The sequence below is a fragment of the Nyctereutes procyonoides genome, unplaced genomic scaffold (genome assembly GCF_905146905.1).
Source record: "Nyctereutes procyonoides isolate TBG_1078 unplaced genomic scaffold, NYPRO_anot_genome, whole genome shotgun sequence".
In the NCBI taxonomy this organism is placed as follows: Eukaryota; Metazoa; Chordata; class Mammalia; order Carnivora; family Canidae; genus Nyctereutes; species Nyctereutes procyonoides.
Genome location: NW_026575160.1, coordinates 2563852 through 2569237, shown reverse-complemented (window position 1 = coordinate 2569237; position 5386 = coordinate 2563852). Strand labels below are relative to the sequence as shown.

Here is a 5386-nt window from a genome sequence, read left to right as displayed (position 1 = left end):
CTGCTTAAATATGCTTTTCTTTGTAGATAGAAGGACAAGCTAGATAACGTTTAAAAGATTCCTTTATGAGTCAGTTATTTTTTTAATTTCACTTAATTCTATTTTTTTACATTAACTGAGTTTATTTTCATACTACCAGTTGTTTTTATGGGTTACATAATCACTGAACAATATTTCAAAAATCATTTAAAATGACTGAAAAACAAAGATCTCCAATATCTCCAAAATAAGCAAAATATCAGTTAGAAATTTACCTTCTTCAAGAAAAAGATTAATGGCTTAATCATTATCTATTCCTATCAGATGAGTTGAGAATATGAATGTACTTAGAATTTTTGCTTGTTTTGCTAGCAAATATTGTACTACTTATTCACTGGTCTTAAATTTTCAATTCATATCCCACATCTTAATAATCCAGAGTTGAAGGCTTTCCACCATAACACTGGATAGCAGAGCTTCCTTGGGGCTATTAAGATGGGCCACCATTAGTAACTGTTTTAACCTTGACCGAACAGGCCCAGCAATCAATCTCTTTCCACCTGCACAATCACTCTGATTTGCAACAATGATAACACAAGACCTGGATGAAAAGACTATGAAAAAAACGAACAAGAAATACCCTAAAAGTTATCATCTTCCTCTGGCAGAATACCAGGGATTTTGTTTCTTTAACAGAGAGAGAACAGGCACAGATTCAGTTCCTCTATGCAGCCATTGCTTATTGCACTTTTTATTTCAATTTTAGATAAAAATGGAAATAGGGTTACATGGGAAATTATCATCAACATCTAGAGAATCACAAATCAAGATGAGACCATGAGAAATATGTATGTTTCAGTCCCTTTTCTTCCAGAACTCTTTTACAACTCTGCTTTCTTGAAAGAGAATTCATGAGCTATAATACTTGAGGAGATTCTCATCTGTAGGTTTTAGGATTTTCTTATCTGTCATATTCACCACCCATCCAGGGGCAAGACCAAAGAAAATCTGCCTTGGATCCTTTCGAGTACTAAGCATTTTGAAGAGCTTGTCTTTAGTGATATCAGATAAAATATAGCCATACTTCTTGGCAAGTTCAAGTCTTGCTTCAGGAAATTTGGCAGGATCCACCAGGTACCCACGATTCTTTGCATCGGTATAATACGGTACCAGTGCTTCAGGAGGAAGCATTCGTTTTGGAATAGGTTGTCCACGCAGAAAGAATGGAACAGGTTTGCACAGAATTTCTCCTCTACCAGCTGGACACCATAATCCCTTTTAATTGGCTGGATGGTCACACCTCTCCCATTGACAAGTTGAGTTAGGTCAATAGGTTGAGTAGGATCCACTCAACCCAAATCAATAAGATATTGCAATCTATTGAGACTCAAAGGCTGATACTGGCGTCTGAAGTGGTTTCCTGGAGCCTGGATTCAGTTTTAGGTTGGCCAAGCTCACACGGGGCAAGGCCCGGAGCAGGTCCAGGGTTCTTGCCCTGCCGCCCTGCACAGGACCCGCCATTGGAGGGCCAACACCCTCCAAGGGCCTAATTTCACTTAATTCTATCATATATATATATATTAGGTAGGCTCCATGCCCAACATGGGGCTTGAACTCACCACCCTGACATCAAGAGTTGCATGCTCTATTCACTGAGCCAGCCAAGTACCCCCATGAATCTGTTATTTTTAGAATATTGGATATCATTCAATAGTAAGACTCTTTTCATTTTGGCAATAAGTAATATGGTGAAAAAGAATTAATTAGTAATACTTCAAGGTGACATCTTTTCACTGCGCATACACAGTAACCCATTTAGTGAGCACCCTGTATATTACTGTCAGCTTGTGGTTCATAGATTGTTGGTTATTTATTTAATACATGTGGCTTTAGTTTCATAATTTCTAAATGTATTTACACAATTTTTAAAGGGAATATTTATTGGTAGTTTAACCTCTCATAAAATGCACCTTTAAAAAAATCCTATGAGGAGACTGAAGGTTATTAGAGTACCTGGTTTTCATATACAGATTATAGCTAGAAGAGATGGTATCCACTCTGCCATAAAATTCTCATGCAGGACTAAAGAGAACTTTAAAAATATCTCATTATTTTCCCTCTCCATCTCTTTACCCCATCCCACAAATTCAAGAGAGATAAACATAGAGAAAAAGAAATTTAGAGGAACTCAGGGTCACATTCATGTACAAATCATGACTAATCTGCAAATGACTTAGTAGCAAAACCTTGTTTTTCTAAAACAAATTATATTTATTTACCCTATTTTTAAGCCTGTTTTTTTTTTTTAGTAGGTTAGTAATTCCTTGACCTATCAATCACTTTTGTTATTGATGTTGGGGTTTATTTTTCTCTGTCACTGTACTACTCTGTCAGGTTCAGAACTTGTCTGGTGATTTTTCACTGCCTATAAAGCTTTTTAAAATGCAAAGGTAACATAAAATGCCTTGTACCTCTCTCCACTCGAAAAAGAAAAAAAAAATCTCCAGGAAAGAAACAATAACTCATTTGTCAGAAGTAAAAAAAAGAAAATGAAAAATTTTCACCTCTTTCAAAAGTCAAGATGCCCTTAAACATCAAGATTGATAGCCATCCTATTTGTGGTATTCAGAATCTGATGTTATTTTTAAAACTTTTTTTAGATTTATAAAAGAAAATCTATGGTGTGTTATGTTTCTATCATGAGGAAAATGCTGTCTCAAAACTTCTTAGCAAAATGTGCAAGTGATTGATGTTAATCATATCAAAAATTCAATCATCCATGAGAGAATTTCCACATATGTAACTCAAAGGCAGCGTTAACGAAAAGTCTTGCTACCTGTTGTCAACAGACACATCTCCATTCTATACAACTTGTGTTGTAAGGGATCATAATAGGATCAGTGTTCAGAATTTTATTGGTATACCTTATTGTAGGATAGTTACTTTCCCACCATTTTATAATATACAATGTTTTTAAGTTTAATTTATATTATTTCACTACAGCTTTGTTGAATTGACCTCACTACACAATTTTTATGATTGGGGGGGCATTCTCCTCTCAAGTTTATTTTTATTTCACCATTTGAATGGGTTTAAAAGAGGTATCTTAGCATATTATACTAATTTAAACAAAATAACAACATATCAGAGATAAGTCTTTTTGTGCCGTAGACCTTTCTGGTAGTCAGTTGAAGACTAAATTCTCAGAATGATATTTCAAAGTGCATGAAACAAAAGATTGAGGATTATAAACAGAATCAATTATATTGAAATTCGGTTACTTAAATATTTTCTTAAAGCTACATGACTTTAACAACACACTAAGTTTACAAGACCTAGCAATATGTAAAATACCTACCAAAGCAGTGATGAGCATAAACAATAATTTGTGACATCAGCAACTGTAATGTGGTTTTAAAACATCTCTGATTTCTATTAATGATTAAATTATAGGTATTACTACCACTGTTGTTGCCTACCTTCAAAATTAGAGGAAATGCTAAATTTCAGTAGGAGACTAATGAAAGTGAAGATATAATTTTCCACATACAAGTTAACACAGCCCTTGAAATCTATTTTTGGATACTGCGGTTGGTGGATGTGAGCTTATGAACCACTGATGTAGAATTTTATTAAAAAGTGCCTTTCCTTGTAATAGCTGCAATTTAGAGTATCTTACACTAAATCATTTAGTCTTTAAGTTTCTTTTTATAGCAGATGCAGCTTTGATTCCTTCCTTTTTTTTTTTTTTTCCTCTTCTCATTCCTTCAGCTAGTAATATGTTTGACTCAACTGGAAAACTCTGAATGCTGGTTGAGTGGCCAGTTGGAAAGGGAAAAAAAAATTGTCTCATTTTTTTTTTTACTTTACATAGCCTGAGCAGCACATAATAGTTAAGTGAGGAGACTATATAGCTTGGATTCCTACTGCGTACCAGTTACATCTGCTTTACTTTTCATTCTACAAAGTTTTATAATTTTCCACAGACTAGCTGTGCCATGAATTTTTGCTTCAAAAAAAGGGCTAAATCCTCACATGCAATTATGAATAAACACTTTGTTAAAAGAAGAGAAAAATAAGGCTCCCCATTTCGTTTAGTATAATGAATTATTTTGAAGACAGTATGTAAGGAAGAAAGCTAAGATGCTAAGAATTTAAATCATTTGGTTCTAAATCATAATTATTATGCAGTTAAATCTCAATCTGATTTTCTGAAATTCAATCTAGGGACTCATGCTTGTATTATGTAAAAGATTTTCTAAAATATTTTCCCAAATTATAAACATTTCAGTGAAATTGTGTTTTCTTCCTTCTCCAAGAATGATCACTATGTGTTATCTATATGGTATCAAAAGTCTACTATATCATGATTTCCATTTGTCTATAAAGAACAAAATTATAATGATTAGGCAAAATGAGACTCCATTCTATTCCTTAATTATATGTAACTTATCTCCTCTGGCTGTTTTTAAGAGAATCATGGAAATGTTTGTAATTTTTTTTGTACTAGAGAAGTCCCAGATAAGAACCTGTTTTTCTACAGGCCTAAAATGTGCTCATTTGTTTGGATGTTTCATGTGGTTAATATTATAGCATGTTGGAAGTGATAACATAAAATGAAAAATAAGATAGAAAAGTGAAATAAAATAACGTGACATTGGCAGCCTGGGTGGCTCAGCGGTTTAGCACTGCCTTTGGCCCAGGGCGTGATCCTGGAGTCCCGAGATCAAGTCCCACGTTGGGCTCCCTGCATGGAGCCTGCTTCTCTCTGCCTGTGTCTCTGACTCTCTCTCTCTGTGTCTCTCATGAATAAACAAATAAAATATTAAAAAAATAATGTGATAGTAGAAAAAGTAAAGACTAAATTCAGAATCAACAATTCAAGATTTAGGGTCTCCTAATACCTAATAGTGTAGTAATCCAAGTTTTCAAACAGGACGTACTGCTTGTCATTGGAATTGAGACCTTCACATGAAAATAGCTTAAACAAGTATTTTTTGGAAACCTGTACTGAAGACAGTGTATCAGCTAATTGGTGATATGAAAAAGGAATGTGACATGATGCTGCCATTGAAAAGCTTGAGACTATTTTTTGACTCATTAACTCAGCAATTGTGGCAGACCTGCTATGTGACTCTTCTTAATGCTGAGAATACAGAGCAATGGGTAAAGTAGATAACATCCCTTTTTCCTCAGAGCCTGCATTCTAGTAAGACAGACAAACAATAAACAGGCAATAAACATAATAGTAGCCATCAGTAAGAACTATGAAAAGCAATATATGTAAAGCAGGATATGGGATAGAAAGTAAAGTACAGGGACCCCTGGGTGGCTCAGTGATTGAGCATCTACCTTTGGCTCAGGGTATGATCCTGGAGTTCCGGGATCGAGTCCCACATCAGGCTCC

At 34.7% G+C, this 5386-nt stretch overlaps 1 pseudogene; it reads right to left on the bottom strand.

Moving 5' to 3' along the window:
* Positions 1 to 888: 888 nt before the first annotated feature.
* Positions 889 to 1500, bottom strand: LOC129502709 (39S ribosomal protein L15, mitochondrial-like; annotated as a pseudogene).
* Between the last annotated feature and the right edge of the window lie 3886 nt (positions 1501 to 5386).